The sequence below is a fragment of the Alligator sinensis genome, unplaced genomic scaffold, assembly GCF_000455745.1.
Source record: "Alligator sinensis unplaced genomic scaffold, ASM45574v1 scaffold909_1, whole genome shotgun sequence".
NCBI classification, from domain to species: Eukaryota; Metazoa; Chordata; order Crocodylia; family Alligatoridae; genus Alligator; species Alligator sinensis.
In genome coordinates this window covers 101,441-125,116 of record NW_005842862.1, presented here as the reverse complement: position 1 = coordinate 125,116, position 23,676 = coordinate 101,441, and positions in this window count along the sequence as shown.

Here is a 23,676-nt window from a genome sequence, read left to right as displayed (position 1 = left end):
GGTCCTCCTTCCTTCCCTTTTTGAAAATGGGGACCACATTGGCCCTTTTCCAGTCCTCTGGGACTTGGCCCGTGCGCCACGAGCGTTCATATATTCCTGCCAGTGGCTCTGCAATGATGTCGGCCAGTGCCTTCAGCACCCTCGGATGGAGCTCATCCGGGCCTGCCGACTTAAAGGCATCCAGTTCTTCCAAGTGACTCTGCACCATCTCAGGGTCTACGCATGGTAGTCTGGCACCTTGCTGCTGCCTATCTACAACCCCAGTGTGAGATTTGTCTTGCCCTTCACTTAGGAACACTGAGGCAAAGAACTTGTTGAGGAGTTCAGCCTTGTCCCCTCTGTCCGGCACCAATTGTTTCTGCCCATTTAGCAGGGGTCCTATTCCTCCCTGGGCCTTCCTTTTACTCCCTATATATCTAAAAAACAATTTCTTGTTGTCCTTTACTTGGGATGCCATCCTCAGCTCCATGGTAGCTTTGGCCTGTCTAACTGCCTCCCTACAAGCGCGAGCAGAGGAGGTATATTCTTTGGTGATTTCTCCCTGTTTCCACTTTTTATATGGTCCCCTTTTGGCCCTTAGGCTGCCCTGGATTTCTCTGGTCAGCCAAGGAAGCCTCCTGGCCCCTTTCCCTCTTTTCCCTCGCATCAGGATCGTCTTGCTTTGTGCCTGAAGGATCATTTCCTTAAGGCACAGCCACCCTTCTTGGGCTCCCATCACTTCAAAACTCCTACTCTGCAGTGCGTCTTTGACTAATCATTGAGTTCATTGTCTTCCTGCCCTGATCCCTGGAAGGCAGAGAGAGGCATCAATGCTGCATAGCCTGTGCCTTTGGGTCAGAGAGGGACAAAGATGAGACCCAGTCACTGGCTTTGACTTGTTCTTGAGGGTGCTTACTTCCCCAACTCCGTGTCACCCTTTGGCACCAGATGTTGAGGTTTGCCATGGCATGGAAGTCTCACAGAGTTGGATTAAGCATACCAGGGTTTGGCCAAAGTTCACCATTCGCTGGGTTGGGGTGAGAGTCTGGTGAAGGCAGCCAGCACCTCAAGGCCTGCCTAAACCCTGTTCTGCGAGACCCCATGTGACTTTGGGTGAATCATTTAGGGCTGAATCCTATAGTATTTTGTGCACTGTATGGCAGGTCTCCAGCTGTGTGTGAGGCCCATCTTGGCACTTTTGCAGTTTGTGAGCCTGTTGTCATCTATGACTGGTGGGGTGTGGACATGTGTGTACATGCATGTTCAGAGCATGTGCAATGCCTGGCAGGTCCACAGCTGCATACTCAAGGCCAGGATCTGAAGAGAAATCACAAAACTGTAGTGGGATAACTCTGCTCTCACCCAGGGTACAGGTGACTCAGGTTCTATGTCCCCCTCACACATAGTGGGTTTGTTCTTATGCTTCTCTGATTTCCAGCACAGGTCCCTCACCACCATGCCACAGCTTAGGCAGTAGCCCGGCCCTTCTCTGGCACTCCCCATGATGGAGCTGAACCACTTACATAGCTGGGTAAGCACCACTCAAGCACAGAGAGGGCAATAGAGTACCCCTCCTTCACCAAATGAGTGTCCTTGGGCCACATCCCGTTTCACTTGTAGGGCGGTGAGAGGACTCAGGTCCCTGAATGGAGTCCAATTTCACCACGTTCAAATCCGTGAAACACTGCTAATACTAACTGTGAGTGAGTTGTACTCCTTGCTGCCTTGTGGGACTCAGTCTTATGGCTCAGGGAATGGTCTGCTAAAAACGTAAACCCAGTATTCAGATTTCAATCAGATGGAATGGAATTGCCCGGAACTGCCTAAGTCCGCATAGGTGTGCAATAGTTAGAATAGAGCCTGACCCTTTGTGCCTGAGAAATGGTACCAATAGCCTCACACAGGGGCTTCAGGGGCAGGACACGGAGGAAGGTGAAGTGCCCAGGTGCTGCAGTAAGGGCCATTGGGGCATGTGTGGAGAGCAGGCAGATCATGCCACCCCACATTTCCACACACAGGGCACTGACTCAGTCCTCAAGCACGGCCTCAGCTGCATCAGCTCTAGAGACTCAACCCCAAGGAACTGGAAAGCAATAGAAAAGGAGAACAATGTATTTATCTCAAAATCAGAGCAGGCAATGTGCTCAGGAAATCTCAGTCCCAAATAAACATGTCCCTGACTGTTAGGAGTGAGCATGAGCAGAGTATTGGAAGAGTGGTAGAAACAATAATAATAATAATAAATAAAGAATTGTTCAGCACATGGATGAACATGATTTGGTAGGGAGGAATCAACATGCCTTAGTCAATAGGAAATCATGTCTCATCAACCTACTAGACTTCTTTGAAGGTGTCAATAAGGTGGATTGGGGCAATCCAGTTGCTGTAGTATATATGGGCTTCCAAAAGATCTTTGACAAAGTGCCCCAGCAGCGGCTCTTAGCTAAATTATCTGGCTAGTCAAGGGATTACAGGAAACATTCACTCATGGATTAGAAATTAGCTCAAAATTCAAGAGCAAAGAGTGAGTATAACTGGTCAGTTTTCAGGATGAAAAGAAGTAAACAGCATGGCTCCCAGGGCTCTGTGTTGTGACCAGTACTCTTTAACAGTCATAAATCACCTGGAAAAGGGGGCAAGTAGTGAAGTGACCACATTTGCTGACAAAACAAAATTATTCGAAGTGGTACACACCAAGGCAGGTTGTGAGGAACTACAAAAGAACCTGGTATGATTGGATGAATGGGCAACTAAATGGCAGGTGAAATTCAAGGATGTATTTGGTAGCCATGTTGGTCTGAGACAAAAAGAAATGCAAAACTCTAGAACTCTTTTATTAGGCCAACTAAGAAATCGCAAAAAAAAATCTTTTTCTGCAAACTTTCAGGCACATGGGCACGTGTGCCTGAAAGCTTGCAGAAAAAGATAAAATTCAATGTAGATAAGTGTAAAGTGATGAGCCTGTGGGAAAATAATCCAAACTATACCTACCCTTTGGTGGGCTCTACATTAGCTTCTACTACCCAGGAAAGAGATCAGGGAGTCATTGTGGAGAGTTTGCTAAAATCATCAGCTCAGGGCTCAGCAGCACTGACTCAGAAAGGCAAACAAAAAGTAAGGGTTTATTAGGAAGAGTATTGTAAACAAAATGGAAAACATCATGATGCCTCTTTATAAATCCACGGTGCATCCACACCTTGAATACCATGCCCAGTTCTGGTCACTGCACCTCAGGAGAGGATACAGAAGAACTAGTGAAGGTCCAGACAAGAGCAACAAGGATGATTAGTGGTATGGAGGGGCTTCCCGGTGAGGAGAGATGAAACAGGCCAAGCTTATTCAGTTCAGAAATGAGATGTGGAGGGGGGACATGAGAAGGTTTTACAAAATACTAAATGGTGAAGAGAAAGTCAATAGGGATTTTTTAATTTACTCTCTCTTTCCATACAACTAGGGGTCACAAAATGAAACTAGTAGGTAGTAAGTTTAAAACTAACACAAAGTTCTTTTTCACACAGCATGTTATTAAGTGTGGAACTTATTGCCACCAGATGTTGTGGAAGACAGCAGTTTAGGTAGATTCAAAAAGGGATTGGACAAATTCTTGGAGGAAAGGGGCATCAGTAGCTATTGACCATGGGGATAAAGCATACAGCCTGTAAATTAGAACTTGCTAGACCTTAAATGCTGGAAGTGGCAAGTGTGAGAGGAACAGTGGGGGAAAAAACCCTGGTCATACCAAGTTCACTCTCACTTTCACCATCTGCTCTCTGCTACTCTATGGCACAGGATACTGGGCAAGATGGGCCCTAGGTCTGACCCAGTAAATAGCAGTTCTTATGTTCTTAAGTTGAAAAATGGTACTAAGATATTTTTCATAATGAAAAAAGTATTTTTAATACATAAGACACTTCTAAATTTTGAGGAAAATATTTCTTTTTTTTTAACTGAAGAATTAACAGCTCATTTTGAACTCTTCAAAAAGTAATAGCTGATTATTCAAAATCTTTTATGGAAACATTTTCTCTCCATTTTTCAATCATCTCTGATCCCAAGCAAGACTCTCAAATAGTTTGAAGAAGTATTATCTGAGAGTGCTATATTATCTGAGAGTGCTATATATTGGGTGCACCATTTGTAGTAAGTAAAAGGCTGATTTTCCAAACTTTACACAGAGTGTTTTGTGTTTGGGGACAAAAACGTACCTTGAAGGGTGAGCACAAAAGGCTTGTTCTGTCACAACAGCTCTTCTTGCTTCCAAAGGCACTTGATTGCTTGAACCAGGCAGGATTTTGGTTGAAGGGGTAAGGAGGAACAATAAGGGAACAAAAAACAGTGAGGAGACTGCATGCACTGAAAAACAGATAAATTCAGCAAATGTTTAAAAGCTGGAGCTGGGGATTGCTTTTAGGCCAACCTCATCTTCAAGAGTTTCAGACAAATCTGCCTCTAAGCTTCCTAATTATAGCAGGCTCTAAATTAAAATGCAGGTTATGAGAGACTGAATCACGGTCAGATTCTTTCGGGACCTGCTCTATGTCACATCATGAAGCCACCACCTGAACAATCCATGGGGACACATCTCTCCATTTGGCCATGATAGCAGATAACAAGTGAAGAAAGTCACCAAGAAAGCAGGTCAGGAGTTGTCAGTGAGGAACCTGAAGTATGTTGCATGTTTTCTCCGCCGGGAATAGCTGGACTTGCTCTCTAACATCAGGTGTCAGATTTGTCCATAGAGTTTCTCACTGTCAGCTCCAGCATGTTCTGAGCTGAGCTCCTGCGCTGTGTATTTCATATTCTGTCAATGGAGGGGAGTTTCTGCTCTCTGAGAGCAGGGGTCCAAGTTAAGATGCAGGACTTGCTCCTTTCTGAAGGGGCATCCATCTACTTGGGCCACAAATGCTCAAGTCTAGGACTCTTCCTTTTGTCCCTACATCCCTTCCTCCCTGTCTACTCAGGGGTCAGCTTTAAAGGAAGGTCTAGAGAAGCACGTGCTGGCAAGTCAGGGGAACACAAGTTCAAACATTCTTTGGTGCACTGGGGCCTAGAGCCTGGGTCTCCCACTTCCTGGGTGAGTGACCCAAGCATTTAGCTCATCCAGTTAACCCTTGGGAGGGCTGTCCTCCTCCTGTTCCTGTGTCTGCTCATCATGGGTTTCTACTGGGCCATTTCCTGATTTGTGCTCCTGCAGCGTGTGTGTGTATGGAGCTGTACACAACCTGCTGTGCGTGCTCAGTAGTCATGTAAGTAGTATATGGGTGTACATCTTGTCAAACTGACAAGCCCCGCCCCCTGACAGGTGTGCCCGCCCCTTGCCCTGCCCCCTGGCTGCCATATTGGGTGTCATATTGGCCACCATCCTGGACCGGAAAGTCCTGCCCCCAACCCCTGACCTTTCCCACCAGAAACCCCTCCCCTTCCCCCAGAAGTACTCTATTTGGGGTGTTCCTGGCACTAGAACAGGAAGTCCCACCCCATCAGATGCCCCTATGACATCAGAAGGCCACCATGTTTGCGGCCATCTTGGCTACCAACCGGAAGTCCAGCCCCGTCGTCCCATCACATGCCCCTACGGCATCAGAAGGCCCAGCCCCTGGCTGCCACGTTGATGGATATCTTGGCTGCCATGCTGGTGGCCATCTTGACCACCCTGTTATGTCCCAGAATATCCTGTTCCCCCATCACATGCCCCTGTGACATCAGAAGTTTCATTCCTTGACCAGGAAATGCTGCCTCTCAAGCTGCACAGCCCACCCCAGGACCCCAGAAGTTCAGCCCTTTAGACTGTGAGGCACAGGCATGGGCTATCAGGTAGCAAGGGGTTGTGACCCTCTAACATCTTGCCCTCCCCCTCATCCAACCTGTGGGGTGGGGGGATTTCAGGGGCATTGGCTTTCCCCCCCGAGAACAGCACCGAACCAATCATGGGGCCCATTTGTTGGCACCTGCCTCTTGTGTAGGATACTCAGCACATGCTTGGACATGTCAGCACCTCTGAGAATCAGACCTGGGTTTTCCCAAGCTTTACGGATCCAGTGTTGCAGATGCATCCTCAGTCCTCACTCTCCTGAACAGTCCTGTCGACATCAGCTGGATTCTCCACATGGGACAGGGCCTTAGGACTGGACCCCTGCACCTCTAGAGCCAGTAACAGTCTTGCTGTTGTATTAAATAAGATCACAATTGGGAGCAGCCCTGTAATGGGGGTGTGGGGCCTATGTGCTATGGCCTAACTGTCCTGCACATGGCTAGTCCAAAAGTTTGATTCCCATAATTCTCACCCAGGTACCTAAATTTCTGTTTCTGGGCATACCCAGGACCTCTGGGTCTGACCAGTGCTGAGAGCTGAGCACTCAATCCCCACTGGGACACACAGCAGCTCTTCTTCCTCTTAATGTGTCCAGGGCCTGGTTTATTGTCTGAGCACACCTTCCCTATCAGGTCCCCCACAAAACACAGCCAAGGAGGAGCTGCTGCCTCCCACCTGCTGAGAGCCCCTAGGCTAGTACACTCATCTAAGATGCAGAAGACGAGGGCATAATTTTTTCTGTTGCCTGTTCCCCAGCTTTGTATACCTGGGGCACACCTTTTTTCTAGATGAAAATTAGGGGGACGCTTCACTCACTGGTTGTGGGCCAGGTCAAGTGCATGGGAATAATCCTGTGTGCAGTGCTGGAGGAGCTGCAGCCTGCTCCTTGTATCGTGCTAGCCCAGCCGGACCTGATACCCCTGTGTGGAGAAGGCCCATCAGGGTCCCGAATACTGTACCTGGAGCCAGCCCAACTGGGACCTTATCCTGCTGCCTGAAGCAGGCATGACCAGAGCAGGGAAACAGGAGCTTTCAGCAGCAAACCTAGATCATTGCCCTGGCCCAGCTGTTCCTAGTGGGGCAACCAAGGTGGCTTATCTCCTGAGGCCACAGGCAATAGGCCCCAGCCACTCCAGTAACAAGAAAGCTCCATAGACAGGGACACTAGGAGAGCCACTCCTGCAGGAGCTAAGGGAACAGTTCACCTTCAGGGTGACAGGAAGTCAAGGGTCTCAGTTGGAGAGCTCAGGTGCCTGTACACTAATGCCAGGAGCATGGGGAACAAGCAGGAGGAGCTATCCCTCCTGTTTTCCAGTGGGAATTATGATCTAGTAGGGATTACGTAGACCTGGTGGTACTCCTCACGTGATTGGAATGTAGCCATAGAGGGCTACGCCCTGCATAGAAGGGACCGAGTAGGGAAGAAAGGTGGAGGTGTAGTTCTCTATGTGAAGGAGCAGTACCCCTCCTTGAAGGCCAACAAAGAAGAACAGCTTGAAACCCTCTGGGTCGAACTGTGGGGGTAGGGAGAATGGGGAGGGCAGCACACCAAGAGACACCTAACTGTAGGTGTATATTACAGACCATCCACCGGGGGAGGAGCTCGATCTAGAGTTCTCTTGAGAACTGAAAGAGGCCATGCATGCATGGGACATGGTCATCATGGGTGACTTCAATTATCCAGCTATCTCTTAGGAGGAACACTCAGCCAAGTCAGATCGGTCGCATTCCTTCCTGACCTGCATTGAAGAGCTCTTCCTGACTCAGGAGGTGCACAGGCCAACCAGAGGTAATGCTCTTCTAGACTTGGTCCTAGTCAAAGGAGATGACCTGGTGACCAACTTAAATGTCGATTGCAGCCTGGGCGAAACCAACCATGAAACCATCATGTTCACTGTCCATCGCAAGGCAAACAAATTAGATAGGGTGGAAGTTTTGGACTTCAAAAATGCAAATTTCAACAAGCTCAGGTCACTAGTAGGGGAAGTGCTATGGGACCAGGGACCAAAGGCAAAAGGAATGCAGGAAGAGTGGATGTTCTTTAAGGACACAATCCTTGAAGCAGAAAGGAAGTCCATTCCAATGCAGAGGAAAGGTAGCAGAAGGGCTGGGAAGCCCTCTTGGCTAAACAGGGAAATCATGGTCCCCTTAAGAAAGACAAAAGAGGCGTACAAACAATGGAAGCTTGTGACAGTTCCCAAGGAGGACTATATGACAATGGCCCACACTTGTAGGGAACAGATGAGAAAGGCTAAGGTGGCAAACAAACTTAAACTATCAATGGGAATCAAGAACAACAAGAAATCCTTCTTCAGGTTCACAGGGATCAAAACAAACAAATGGGAGTGTGGGGCCACTGCTCAGCAACTCAGATCAGCTGGTTACCAGCACTCAGGAGAAAACTGAATTCCTGAACAACTACTTTGCTTCACTCTTTCACCGGGCCAAGGGGAAAATCATGCCAGATAGGGTACAGAATGGGCATGGTAGGAATGATTGCTTTCCTACTATTGCTGTAGAACTGGTGCATGATCAGTTAAAAAATTAGACATATATATGTCAGCAGGACTGGATGAACTTCATCCAAGAGTGCTGAAGGAGCTGACCAAAGTCATCGTGGAACCCCTGGCAAAACTCTTCCAAAACTCAAGGCGCTCTGGAGAAGTCCCTGAAGACTGGAAGAGGGCCAAAGTTGTGCCCATCTGCAAGAAGAGGAGGAGAGAGGACCCGGGCAACTTATAGGCCAATTATCCTATCTTCTATCCAAGGAAAAATCCTGGAAAAATTAATTAAGAAGCCTATGTGCGATAGGCTTGCAGAAGGTAGGATTCTGAACCACAGCCAGCATGGTTTCATCATGGGCAGGTCTCATTTTACCAGTCTTATCTTCTTCTACCACCAGGTAACTCACCTCCTGGATAAGAGAGAGGAGGTTGACATTGTATAACTTGACTTCCAAAAAGCCTTTGATCTGGTATCCCATGATGTTCTCATGAGAAAATCGGAGGATTGTGGGCTTAACTGTGCGTGGGTAGGAAGCTGACTGTGGGGTAGGACCCAGAGAGTCCTAATGAATGGATCTGTGTTGTCCTGGTGAGAAGTGGCCAGTGGTGTCCCTCAGGGGTCGGTGCTTGGTCCAGTTCTTTTCAACATCTTTATCAATGATTTGGATGTAGAGGTGAAGAGCTCACTGCCAAGTTCACGGATGACACCAAGTTATGGGGAAGCTTGGTCATGCTTGAAGACAGGCTGCAGATCCAGGCAGACCTGGACAGACTGGCAAATTGGGTGGATTAGAATCAGGTGAAGTTTAACATTGAGAAATGTAAAGCGTTCCACCTAGGGATGAACAACCCCCAACACACCTATAGGCTTGGCAGCACCAAACTGACCAGAACTATGAATGAAAGGGACCCAAAGGTAATAATAGACCACAGTATGAATATGAGCCATCAGTGCAATGCTGTAGCCAGTAGGGGAAACAATACTTCGACATGCATAAATGGATGCATCTCAAGCAAAACCAAGGAAGTGATTCTTCCACTTTACTCACTGTTGGTGAGGCTGCAACTGGAGTACTATGTCCAGTTCTGGGTGCTGCACTTTAACTAGGATATGGTAAAGCTTGAGAGAGTCCCTAGAATTGCCACGTGTATGATCAGAGACTTGCATGGCAAGCCATATGAGGAAAGGCTGAGGGACCTGGGACTCTTCAGCCTAGAAAAGAGAAGGCTAATAGGGGATTTGGTAGCAGCTTACTGCTACATCAGCGGAGTACATCAAGGGCTCGGCGAACAACTGTTCACTAGGGCACCCTTGGGGAAAACCAGGAATAATGGCCACAAACTCCTGGAAGACCGTTTCAGGCTCAACTTTAGGAAAAATGTTTTCACGGTTAGGGTGTCCAGACTGTGAAATAAGCTCCCTCCAGAGGTGGTGCAGTCACCTACCCTGGAAATCTTCAAGACGTGACTGGACAGCTACCTTGCTGGGGTCACCTGACCCCAGTTGTCTTTTCTGCTTGGTGCAGGGGGCTGGACCTGATGATTTTCTGAGGTCCCTTCCAGCCTACAATCTATGAATCTATGAATAAAGGCCATCCCCACCTGCAGCTCTGTCTGGGCAAAGACTGAGGTACTTTCTCTGTCGCAACCTCTTGCTTCACTTATCAGATCTCTGGTTCTAGGCTTTACTCCTGATTCCAGCTCTGACTCATGGCCTAACATGACTGCCATTTGGACTCCAAATTGCAGAAAATCCTGACTTAAGCTTCAGCTTCTGATTCCAGTTCTGACTTCTGGTATATCCTGATTCCTGGCTCCCTGAGAACCTGGCCCCTGGACTTTGCCTGCATGTCAGGTGACTGTCCCCAACTGAGCATGGCCCAGTCCTGGATCTAGTCTTTGCCCTCTGCTGTTAACATGTTCCCACTGAGATGGTTCTTATGAGGTGGCACTTACCTACTGCAGTTAGAAGGGCAACAACACTTCCATATTAAGGTAGGTTTCTAAAGGGCTCTGTCATCCACCTGCACAGATTCGTATAAAAAACAGGGAAAATCCTCTTTTCTACAGGGAAAATCCTGGGGCCCTGGGCAACACCCCCAAGCCCTTCAGGAAGTTTTGAACATGCTTATTTTTGTACAGAGACAAATTAAAACCTTGTGCGCAGGATCCTCTTAAATTGGCAGCACTACCCTGCCCCAGATGAGCTACATCCACTCCCCAAAGGCAGTTACCACCTATTCTCAACCAGCTGTCCAATAGAGCAATGAAGTGTGGGTGAGCATGGCAGCAACCCCAGGTGCTGAATTTTGGGGGCACAAGTAGGGTGGAACTGCTGGCCTGGCCATCTCAACCACCACCACTGACCCAGCCACTGCTCTGGCTTATGCTGCAGCCCAGGGTACAGAAACTGTTTGTCATGCCTACGTAGCTGTCTTTCCCTCGTAGCTGTCTTTACATGTCTGGATTCTAACTCTCACTTTTTATCAGAAGTTACTGAATACAGATATGACCCCCTGTAACAGGGAACCCTTGACTTGTTACTGAGGGAAAGCTACAAGGCCAGCCAGACTGGCAAGGGCCCTTTAAGAGCAGGGTCTTTGTAGCCAGAGAAAAGGTAACTCAAGGGAAGAAAAAAGGAGCTGCAAGGATTTCCAGAGAAAAACCCCAGACAGCTAGAGGGGAAAGGATCAGGCCCAGCAATGACCAGTAGCTTGGCTCTGGGGTGTGGCTGAATGCAGAAGGGATTACAGTCCAAGAGCCAGCATCTGGCAGGACAGCAGAGCCTAATAAGCAACTGTGCTCAGGCCAGACAATGGGGCTGGCTAGCTGGAAGGGGAGGGGCTTGGGGAATAAGAAGGCTTACTACCCTCAGGCTATAGGGGCACACTAGCCCTGGCTGGGAAGGAGGCAGGACTCCCAGGTGTACCATGGTGATGTCCAGAAGCCCTAAGGGGAGACCTGGTGGGTAAGGACAGAGACAGTCTTTTCTTTCTCCATTTCCCCCCACCACAGGACCCAGAAGGGTGGAGGGTTGATCCCATGCCTCTGCTACTGAGGAGCCAAGGCCAGACTAAGTGGGCCTAGGGCTAAAGATCTCAGCTATAACAAGTAGGCCTTGATCAAGAGGGTTGGGGCCTGGACACGTATAAAAAGGGTGGGGCTGTTGTCCCCAAAGGACAGTGAGTTCGTGCCCGGTGCGCTTGTGCCAATAAACACACAGGGGTGAAGGATCCAACTTAATCTTTATTTCTGCGCGGAAAGCGGTGCTTGGCAATCGTTCGCAAAGCAAGCACACCCACCCAAGTGGGCATTAGCCTTATATAGCCTCTTCTAGCTTTACACACTATGCAGTTACTATAGGTTGCCCCTTTTGGTCCATGCGCACTTCACCCTAGCTACAGACCCCTCCCTAGTCAGTTTAAACTTGCCTTTGTGACAGTGTAATTTGCTGATGTGGCACCTGTTATTCAGCAAGCTCAGCCAGTAACCCCCCTTTCTAACCCCTTAGGGACCTTGCTGATATGGCTTTCCCTCTAGCAAGGCCAGCAATTAAGCAACTAGGCAACAAGCGATCTCCCCCAGCCTAAACAACCTACTCTATGCCCTTGGTTAGATAAAATACTTTTTCAAAACATACAAAGCTGTTACCAAAGTATAAAAAAACCTATGAAAGTTTCAGGGGTACTCATCAGGGCCAAGTGGAAACCCCACTCTAAGGCCAGGATGCCTTCCACATACATTGGTTGTTGCATCAAGGCGTGGCAGATGAGATACAGAGCAGAGCTTCAGAAGAGCTGGGGTGGGGGTAGGTTAGCTGACTGCTGGACATTACTACTGCCCAGCAGGCTAGTCCTGTCACACCTCCCTCCCCAATTACCATCAAGGGAAAGATCCTGGATGTGGTCGAGCACTTCCCTTATCTTGGTAGCCACCTCTCTCAAAGACTGAACGTTGATGAGGAGATCCAACACAGGATCTGGTGAACAAGAGCCCCTTTTGGGAAACAGCATCAGCATGTCTTTATTCATTGCAATCTCCAAAAGACACCAAGATGTAGATCTATGGTGCAATGGCCTCAAGTTGCAGCAAGAGAAATTTAGGCTAGATATTATGAAAAACTTTCCCACTAGGAGGGTAGTAAAGCACTGGAACAGGTTACCCAGAGAGGTTGAGGAATCTCCATCCTTGGAGGTTTTTAAGACCCTGCTATACAAAACCTTGGCTGGGATGCTGTAGTTGGAGATGGTCCTGCTTTGAGCAGGGAGTTGGACTAGATGACCTCCTGTTCCCTACTCCCAGCTTAGTAATGGCATGAGATTTCATGGTGGTCAGAGGAAGTGCTACAAGAACACACTGAAGAAAATGGATGCTGACATCATGAGCTGGGAGGAGCTGGCTGCCAACTGACTCCACCAGCACCGCAACCTCAACCAAGTGGCAGCTCATTTTGAGGTAAAAGTGTCTTGGCCTTGAAGCAGAGGAGAGAGAGCAGAGGAAGGAAAAGAAGAGGAATCCCAGCCAGTAGCTTACTCTCCCCTGTGGAAAGACCTGCAACTTTAGTGGACAGATGTGTGGCCCAAGGATTGGACTCTTAACTTATCTTAAGTGTAGCGAACCTACCGATGCAGCCCAGCATGTCCAGGCTCAAAGAATCCTCTTCATGATTGGTGGAGCCCATCCACCAATCACGTAACTGTTGGGAGGGGCTGGCCCCCCCCCCCCCCCCACTCCCCACACTTGGAGAAAAAGAAAGAAGCCTCGGACCTGGTTCGAGACTCCGCTCTGCCGGTCTGGCAGAACTTCAGGGGCGGAGCCTCCCAAAGACAATAAGAGGAGCTGCAAGCTCAGCACGCAAGAGATGTGTTGGGGATGGAGAAGAGCAGGGCTTAGAAGAGCTGAGGAGAGCTGCTCAACAGTGTGAAGCAGTAGCCTGGAAGAGCCCCTGAAGACTTCCATTGGCAGGGAACAGCGATTAGGCTCTCAGTGTGCAGCACAGCACATGGTGTCCAGACCCTGGGAGCTGCATGAAGTGGCTCGGGTCTGCAACCTCTGGTATGCAGCCAGAGACACAGAGACACAGGCCAGTGCACAGAGTAGGATCTTTGGAGCCCCTTGGGCAGCTCAGGTCCTCAATCCCCGGCATAAGGCCGGGAGCTCGGTGCAGGAGGTGCTGCATGGAGGGTCCGGGAGTGGACCGAGACCTGGTACTGCATGAGGCAGCCTGGGCCTCCAACCCATTGCAAAGGGTCCAGGGAGCCAGACAGTGCTCAGGCTACTGAGCCAACAGGCAGGGCCAAGCCAGAGGCCCCAAACACCTTGCATAACAGAGCCCCGTTCTGGGGGACAGTGACCCCCGGAGCCCACCACAGGTGAGAGAGCAGCTTGGTGCAGAGGATGAGGGGCACCCTCCGGGCCTGGGAGCTGTGAGTTACGGGGAAAAAGGGTTTCGACAGGGGAGAGGGAGTCCTCGATTAGTTAAGGGCTCCTGACAGTGGAGGTCCCACTGGGAGGCCCCCCCTGAAGTTACCAGCTTCCTTGAAGGGTTCAGGAAAAGGCCCAAGGGGCATTGGGGTTTCCTCTTGGGATTAAGTTTACCTTTGAGGTTCTTGTGCCATAAGTGGTGTGATGTTGTGCCTTATATTTTGTGAACTCTCACGTTTGTAAATTAGGAGATGAGTAGAGTCTTAAACTTATAATTTTGACTAGAGCTCTGCCGGGACCCCCGTTTGTTATTATTCACCTGTTGTTTATTTGTATTTGGGCTTATTTATTGTTCGCCTATACTTACCTATAGTTTATCTGTTGGTTATGTATGTTTATTTTGGGGTTTACCTGTTTCAGATCAGATATTTACCTGTGACTTACCTGTATCTGGAGCACTGGTATAAGGTTTTATAGCATTTACCCAGGGGATATTGTTTATGTTATTTGCTTGGATATCATATATATATACGTAGCCCGGGTATACATGGGTTTGTACTCCCTTCTCCAATTGAGGGAATTATTGGCAGGGTGGGGTGCTGCGGAGGGACACGACAGCCCAGCAGCCACCTCTGTCCCCTATAGAGTCAGGCCCAGTCAATCAATTACTTTATATACAAATGTATTATTACAACAAAAACATGGAAGGGTAAGGACATAAATTATATATATATGTACACATTTACAAAACAATAAACTCTATACCATATATATATATATATATATATACACACACATACAACCAATTATTATTTAAAAATACAGATGAACCATAGAACAACCCAGAACAAAGGATATTGATTGGGCAACCTTAGAACTCTATTAATATACAAACTATTACTTCAACTTATTCACATAAACATAAGGCGCAGTCCACAAGTATAACCAGCAATCCTTAGACTACCTGGGTGCCCTCCAGGGCAGGGGCCCCACTCCCCAGGTACCACTATGGGAAAGGAGGAGGGGGAAGAAAAGGAGAGGGAGACCCCAAAGACTCCTAAGCTCCCCCTGCTATCAGCCAGAAGCGGTCCACATGGTGCCCCTTCGCAACCCTCCCCTGTTGGGACCCTCTCTCCGGGGTAGCTTACTACTCCACAGTCCCTGAGGGTTGCCTCCCATTCTCCAGGCTGAGCTTTGTTCTCCTCTGGGCTTTCCTGCCACCCGACTCTGCTGCCGCCGGCCTCTCTTAGTGCCACACGCACCACTGTGTGTAGTGGGTGCTTTGCCTTGTGCTAGGTGTTGGGGGCCCAGACAGCCTTGTGCAGCACCGGGGCTTGGTCCACTCCTGGACCCAATGGGCAGCGTCATCTGCACTGAGCTGCTGTCCTGATCCACCTCGAGTGGCTCCCAGGGTCTCTCACCCTCCATGCAGTGCCTCCTGCACCAAGCTCCCTGCCTCGTGCTGGGGTTGTGGACCTGAGCCACCCCAGGGGCTCCAAAGATCTGTGTCTCTGGCCACATGCCACAGGTTGCAGGTGCGAGCCGCCTCAAGCAGCTCCCAGGGTCTGGATGCCATGCGCCGTGCTGCATACCGAGAGTCTTAACTGCTGGAGCCATCTGCCGCTCCCCGCTGATAGAAGTCTTCAGGGGCTCTTCCTGGGCTACTGCTTCGTTCTGCTGAGCAGCTCGCCTCAGCTCTTCTAAACCCCACTCTTCTCTCTTCTCTGTCCCTGATGCATCTCCCTTGTGCTGGGCAAGCAGCTCCTTTTATACGCTCCAGGGCTCCGCCCCTGAAGTCTTCCAGACCTGAGAGTTTGCAGTCTTCAAACAGGTCCGGGTAAGTTCCCTTGCCCCTCCCCTCAGGAAAGGAGCATGACTTTATTTCCCTTGCTGCTTCCTGATTGGTGGATGGGCTCCACCAATCAAAACAGCAGGATCTCAAGCCAAGGACTCAACCTGAGCTCTGAAAGGTAAGCCTGCTACATATATATTGTATATATGTTTATATCCATGTTTGTTTCCCTTGTGATAAGTTAGTGTAAATAAATGTGTACATAGTTAAGTCCCCTGACTGTCCTGGCCTGGCTCTGTAGGGACGGAGGGAAACTGAGTGGGCTGCAGTTTCCACACAGCACACCTGCCAGCTAACAATTCCCCTCAATTGGAGAAGGGGACTATATACCCAAGTACACCTGGGCTACATAAGCACCATTAATGAGCTATGGTAGAGATCATCCTTGAATCAAGGGATTGCCAATGATGACCAGAGATGAATCTGAAACTCCAGCAAACTCTGAATTCCAAAGACCTGTCCTCCACTTGCACATCCCAGAGCACACCAGGAATGACCCCACTGAAACCAGGAGTTTAAACAGTGTCACTTCAGAATTGAGCTCAGCTAAATAACTGCTCAGTGATTGTCCCCTCTGCTTGTCTGTCAGTGACAGGGGAATTCTCTGGGTGAAGCTGGCAGGTGTGTGCAGGGACTAGATGGCAGTGGGATACCATTTACTCAGTTGACCTTGGTGTGTGATGTCTGAGTTACTCTACAAGAATGCATCCTGTGACCAGAGCCAAGCTGTAGGTGGGAGACACCCCTTGAGACAATCCTGGAGGGCTCTTGTTTAACTGAACAGCTGCCACAATGAAAGCCCTGTGGTGAGAACACCACATGGCCAGCCCGGGCACCTGGAGTAGAATCCTGGCTACAATTAAGTCAACACCAGGACTCCAGTAACTTCATATCATTGTGGATTTTAACATCAGAAGAAACTGCTCCAATCAGCCCATCTGACCATGTACATAACCCAGGCCAGAGACCCCCACCGTGAGCCCTACACCTAGATGATAACTTTTGGTGATCCAGAGCAGATCTTTAGGGTGGAAAGAAAAAAAAACCCCTTGTATAGATTTAAATGCTGAAAAGGATGGAAAATAAACCACATCCCAGCATAGTTTGTTTTACTGGTTAGTTCCCTTCCCTGTGAACAGCTCCCTGATAAAAATAGGTGGTTTTCCACCAGCCACATTTATGATATTTTTTCTGCAAAATTAAGGAGCTAAGTCAGCTTGCAGATGACATGAGAATAGGTGGAACAGTGAATGACATGGACAGGCTGGTTATACATAGCGAATGGCATTGTCTGGTGCAAGGGAGTCATTTGAACATTTATGTTTTAATATAGTCAAAGGTCATGCCTGGAAGGAACACATTAGAGGCCTTGGCCTATGTGCCTACATCTTGTATCTCTCTTCCATGACATAAACACCAGAGCTGTATTTTATTGATGTAAATGTGTAACTGAAATAACAGAAATGCTGGGTTAGGCTGCAGAAGTGGGGCTAAAATGGAAGAACCAAAGTTTGTTTCTGACTGACCATAAAGTTAATCTTTGCAAATGTGACAACCGCCCTGGTCAACAAACTAAAGGAAGCAATCAAGATGTCCACATAAACCAGCAATGAGGTCAAGATAGGACACAAAGTCTGAAAGGAGACTTCATAAAGAAAGACCTAAAGTTAAACAATCCAAATATTGTCACTTAAACATTTCAGTAGTAATAGCTGATGTAACCAAATGTATTAGATGTAGTTTGGTTTATAATAGATGCATTTATGTTTGGTTTCTCATATAAATTGTAAAGAAAAGCAGCCTTATTAGTAAAGATCATCAACCAAACTGAGGGGTGGCAGGCAGCACAGCAGTAGACAGGACAAGTAGCAGAAAGCAAGGCAGGAAGTGAAAGATGAAGCTTCCAGTAATTGGTTGGCTGAGTCTTGCTAAACTCAGAGGAACAGAATGTCGAAGAGAGTTAGTTCATCGTTAACCCAGGATTGGCCTATGGATTGGATCTCTAATCATGGAGCCTGGCAGATTGAGAGAGGGGACAGACTAGATGTTTTAATAGGCCCTGGGATGCTTTATAGGAGTAAGTTAGCAGAAGTTAGGCCAAGAAGTCAGGGCAAGGGTGAGAGAATTAAAGGAGATTGTTGTAGGTGACAGAACTTCAGACACAGGGGATTTTGCAGCTTATAACCACACAGTGGGCAAGTCTACGTGTGCATTAAGGCACTTTTCCTAATGCACATTAAATTTAGTATCTCCAATATGAGGTACGAAACAAATACTCATTAGACTGCCTTAATGCACAGTAACGAATGTGGATGGTTTTTAAGTAACACTTAATGGGCCTGTTTTACTGTGCATTAGTGTAATAGCATAGTTTGTTACGTGATGCTTTAATGTGCAGTAAAATAGGTTACTGCACATTAAAGCCCATGTGTAGACACACCCAGTGATTGTTAAATCTAGTTTGACCACAGGGTCTGTCTTCTTGCCATATTTGTATCAATGTAGCTTTAGATTTGTGATGAAATTATGTTAGAAGGACTCTGGCGTAAGACACGGTTCCTCCAGCACTGGACTCTGCACTGGGAAGTACTGTACACATTGGAGCATGGGAGCACAATTCAGTTGGATCTCTACAGACTGGAAATCTGGGTTGGAGCTAATAGGGTGAAGTTCAATGTGGAGAAATGGAAGGTGCTACACCTCAGGAGGAATTATCAAAAATACAAATACAAAGTGGTTCACACTTGGCTGAAAGACAGCACTACATAGAAGGGTCTGGGAGTCCTGGTAGATCACACACTCAATAGGAGTCTGCATTGTGACAGAGCCACACAGAAGGCACGTGCAGTTTTGGGCGCACAGTGCTGAGGGTCCCAGCAGCAGATATAAGGAATTCTTCACAATTTACTCCTCCAGATCTAAGTTTCTCCACCTTGGGAGTTTGGGATTTCATAACCTCTAATAGCAGCTGTGGGTAGAATTCATCCCTTTGTGCTGAAGCCAGCAACCGGCCTGGACAGCCTGGATTCTCACCAGTGCGATTTGCCAGTGATTGGCAGCTGGGCCTTGTGCTTATTCATTGGTGCCTGCACCCCATGGAACTTAATTGGTGCTCAGGCCTGGTGGGATTTAAACAGTAACAAGTCCCACAGGGCACAGTTACTGCTTAAATCCCACAAGGCCCAGATACCAATTAAAGCCCAGGCACTAGTTAAGTCCCACAGAATTTAGCTATCAAATAAATCCCACAAGGCCCAGACACTAGTTAGGCCCCATAGGGCCTTGTTACTGTTTAAATCCCATCAGGCCCAGATACCAATTAAGACCCACAAAGCCCAGACACTAGTCAAGTCCCATAGGACCTACTTACTGCTTCAATCCCACATGGCCCAGGCACCTGTAACTCACACATTTACTATTCTGAAAATGTTATCAGGGATTCCAGTTTTGTCCAGCGACCCATACAGACCATATCACATGCTTACCATGTGCTCTTTGAAATATATATATATTAAAATACATATATTTCCTTTCCCACTGGGTCTGCACCCAATCCCTAACCCTGGTAGCTACCTTTTGTTCAAAACCAGAGGGTTTTTTTTCTCAAACTGACATGGAGATCATTTTGCTCTGGACCTCATTCCCCAGCATTTCTGGCAAAGGGTCTAGGACAGTGGTACTCAATCTTTTGTCCCTGCCAGCCAGTTCAAGCTCTGCATGCCAGGCTTGGGCCACGAGCAGCTTTGGATGGATCCCGGAGGCCAGGATCAGACCCTGGCATTCTGCACCTCCTCCAATAGGCTTCACACACCAGGGTCTGGCCCGGGGTCCTGGCACCATCCCCTTCCAATGCCAAGTGCTGGGATCAGGCCTCATGCCACCCATGGCTCTACCCTGCCCCATCTCACATATAGAGATCAGGCCCTGTCTGCACAGTGCTGTGCACCAGATCTAGTGCACAGGCCCTGAGGCTCCTGATGGGTCCAGAAATTTGGCAGCTTGGAAGTAGTGCTATTGTTCCCCCGCCACCAAATTTCCGGAGCCATGGTAAGACCCATGAGGAAGATGAAATGACACACCATGTGCTGGATTGGGCCCACGGGCTTGGGACTGAACCATTCCTGGTTTAGGACAAATGTGTTTGCAACCATCAGGTCCCTCCCAGGCTTGCTTTGTACTTTGCCAATGAAACAGATCTCCTGTGTGTTCTTGGAAAGTGTGGGGCTGCTTCCTAAGCCGCTCTCACCAATAGCTGCCAGTGACTGATGACCAGCTTCTGTCAAAACAGAGCACCCACAAATATGACATTTTACACTAACAGACTGGGAAGAGGGAATGGGAGAGAGTGATTACTGTGAAAAATCATAGAAATCCTCTCAGCCCCATGCAGCAACTGGGAGAGCCCAGAAGCATGGGAAATACCAATAGGAGAACAAAAGCATTGCTATGCTCAGAGCATCCCTTACCAGTGGCTTTCCAACCTCTTCTTGAACACCTCCACAGCTTCCTTAGGCAGTCTGTTCCACTGCCTCACTATTCTAACAGTGAAATTTTTTCCATATATCCCATCTAAATTTACACTGTGAAACTTAAAGCCATTGGTCCATGTCCTCCTCTCTGCAGCAAAAGAAAATGTGTTTTTCCTCTTTTCCATGGCAGCCCGTCAAGTAATTGAAGACTGTTATCATGACCCCTCTTAAGTGCCTGGTCCACAAGCCGAGCATGCCTAGCTCCTTCAGCCTCTCCTCATATGACTAGCTTTCCAAGGCCTTGATCATTCTGGTCACCCCTGGACCTTCTCCAACTTTTCCATGTCCTATTTTGAAATGTGAAGCCCAGAACTGCACACAGTGCTCTAGATGAGGCCTAACAAGTGCCCAGTAGAAAGGCGCTATCTCCTCCCGTGTCTTGCACCTAATGCTTCTATTGAGGCAGCCCGAAACTGCACGTGCCTTCTGTTTGGCTCTGTCACACTGCAGACTCCTATTGAGCGTGTGATCTACCAGGACTCCCAGACCCTTCTATGTAGTGCTGTCTTTCAGCCAGGTGTCACCCACTTTGTATTTGTATTTTTGATTATTCCTTCTGAGGTGTAGCACCTTCCATTTCTCCACATTGAACTTTACCCTATTAGCTTCAACCCAGATTTCCAGTCTGTAGAATCCTACTGAATTGTGCTCCCATGCTCCAATGTGTACAGTCCTTCCCAGTTTTGTATTGTCTGAAAACTTGCTCCAGAAGCTTTCTATGCTGGCATCCAAATCATTAACCAACTTGCTGAACAGCACCAGGCCCAGGACATACCCCTATGGGACTCCACCCGACACCTCCTGCCAGTCTGACATGGATACATTAGCAATTATCCTTTGCTTGCAATTATTGAGCAGGTTATCTATCCCCCTCATAGCACTTTTGTTCAACCCACATTTCTCAAATTTATTTAACAGAAGGTTGTGAAGAAATCCTGTTCCAGCCTCCTCCTCTCCCTGGGAGTAGTCTGTTCCCCTCCCCGCATGTGTCTATCTCTCGAGTTGCTAAGCAAGCAGCTCACCACCTAGTAAGAGGGTGTGGATTAACCACTGTATGGTTTCAAGCATGGACCTCATGGCATGGGGGCAGGGGCTTGAGCCATGTCACACACTTAGGTGACCATGATGCTTTTTAAATTGGTTGGTCAGCCTCAAACAACACCTGCCCTGATTAGGCCGGGAAGGTGAGGTCAGAAAGTGTATTTAAGGGTCCCTCCATTTTGGGGATGAAGAGACTTCTTGGAAGTCCCTCACACACAAAGATGCACCTGCCTTCAGAGGAAAATCAGTCAGCCTCTGGATGATACTTATGAGTAAACTAGCAAATTGCCTGTCAAGAATGATGGGCGGGTGGGCAGGGACGGAGCCCCGGCCAAGTGCCACCCCGCACCGCCCTGCTCCAGGTCCAGCCCCACCCCCCAGAGGTGGATTCATGTCTACTGGCGCCCTAGGCAAACACAAAAGTGGAGACCCCCTGCCCCACGGGAGCTGGGCTACAGGGGAGTGGCAGAGGGGCCCCTTGCTACTCCCCTGTGCTGGTGCTGGTGGGGGAGACTGGGTGGACCCTGCTGGGCTGGGGTGGGGGATAGATGCCCACCTCTTCTCCCTGCTACCTCCCCCCCATCCCCTGCTATGGCCAAATGTACACAGACACAGGCACACACACACAGGCGTGCACACAGACGGACGTGCACCCTATTCTCACTCTGCATATGGACACACAGACACAAACATACTCTTCCTGTCATGAACAGACACATGCACATAGGCACACACACACAGACATGTGTCGGGACCCAGGGCAGCCGGCCAGCAGCTCTCCCTGACTCCCACCCGGGCAGTTAAGGGTCCGTCAGGCGGGTACTTGTGACGCTTGGAGTGGAATTAATTAGGTGGATGCTTATCGGTTGCAAAGCAAGATTATTTACTCACGCCGTCAAGGTGGTGAAAGACGGAGGTTAGAAATACTTGGTTAGTTACAGCTTAGAGTTCATAGGTCGGTCTGCATAAGTTGTTGGATAGAAATGGTCGGGCAGAAAAACGGTCGGGCCGGCAGGTCGTTGATTTACGTCTGAGATTGGGTCGAGAAGCGGGGAACTGACAAGTGATCAAATTGTCAGTTACTCTGACGCATACGTTCAGAGGTCTCCAGGTTGCGTGTGCGGAGGTCTCCCCTTCTTCACGGAAGCGAAGACGGGTTTTATTTGTATAATAACCAATTGGTTTTCGCCACGTCATAAATTTAATTAGAATCGCCAATTATCTAGCGGTCTTCGCTAGGGTGTTATTTTAGGGTTACTCCCTGTTTTCTCTGACCAATTATAATGATTTATGTATAGCACAGAAGGCTAAGTTTTATTTCATGTTGGTGTCGCAGTTATAAATTTATTTTTGACATGCGCAGCAAAAAAAACTGTTACTATCATCTTGTTAGCTAACCCTTAGTTAACCTAGTGCAAAACAAAACTGGTTTGAATGGTTTCACTTGCTTGTGACATGGGCACTACTTAATTTGGTTGTGACAACATGCACACACAGAAGTGCACACACAGATGCACACACACAGAGACACACACACACCTGCAGACGGGTGCAGACTCCACTCACTCTATGCACCTGGACACACAGAGACAAACACACTCTCCCTCCTACCATGAACACAGACATGCACGCACACATATGTAGATGGGTGTGCACTCTACTCATTCTCTGTACATGGACACACAGAGACAAATACACTCTACTTGCCATGAACACAGACACACACACACACACAGACGCACGCACACAAATGTGCACACACAGACGCATACACATACAGACATAGACACATACTGCACAGACATAGATACAGACATGTGCATGCACACATGTACACACAGATGCATGTACATGCACGCAGATGAGCACATGGGCACAGATGTGTTGCACACACAGATGCACACACACACAGATGCACACTCATACTCACATGCATACACAGACACGTACATGCACACAGAGATGCACATGCCCACACACACACCGAGCCACATACCTTCCCCTCACAGAACCTCCCCCACTCTTCATCACTCAGAGGAAGCCCCTTCCCACTCCCCTCCACAAGCCACCCACGGCTCTGTCTCGCTCCCTCCCAGCCCCTGTTGCACTGACTGGCAGGGAGCTGCTGCCAGGCTGTGTCCCTGTGGCTGCATATGGGGCCGGGCTGGCTCAGGCTGGGAGCCCTACACTGCACCTCTCATGTGGGTAGCAGTGCTGGGAGGGGTGGCTGTGGGGGGCTAAGGTAAATTTTGGGTGGCTAAGCCCTCCCCACCTCCGCTGCTCCGCATCCACCTGGCTTGCATCTGCCTGCCTCCCCACTCCCCTCCCTGCCCACCACCTCCTCCTCCCTGCTGGCTGTTCTGGGGTGTGGCGAGGCTGGGTGTGGGTGCAAGTGCTGCCACCATGATCCCCCCTTTGCCCTCAGGCAAGGAGGTGAGGGGAAAGCTTGGACGACCAGGGAATGTTTGCACGGCGCCACAAACTTCCTGGCAGCAGTGCAAACTTGGGGCTGGGAAGTTCAGGCAGGCAGCCAAT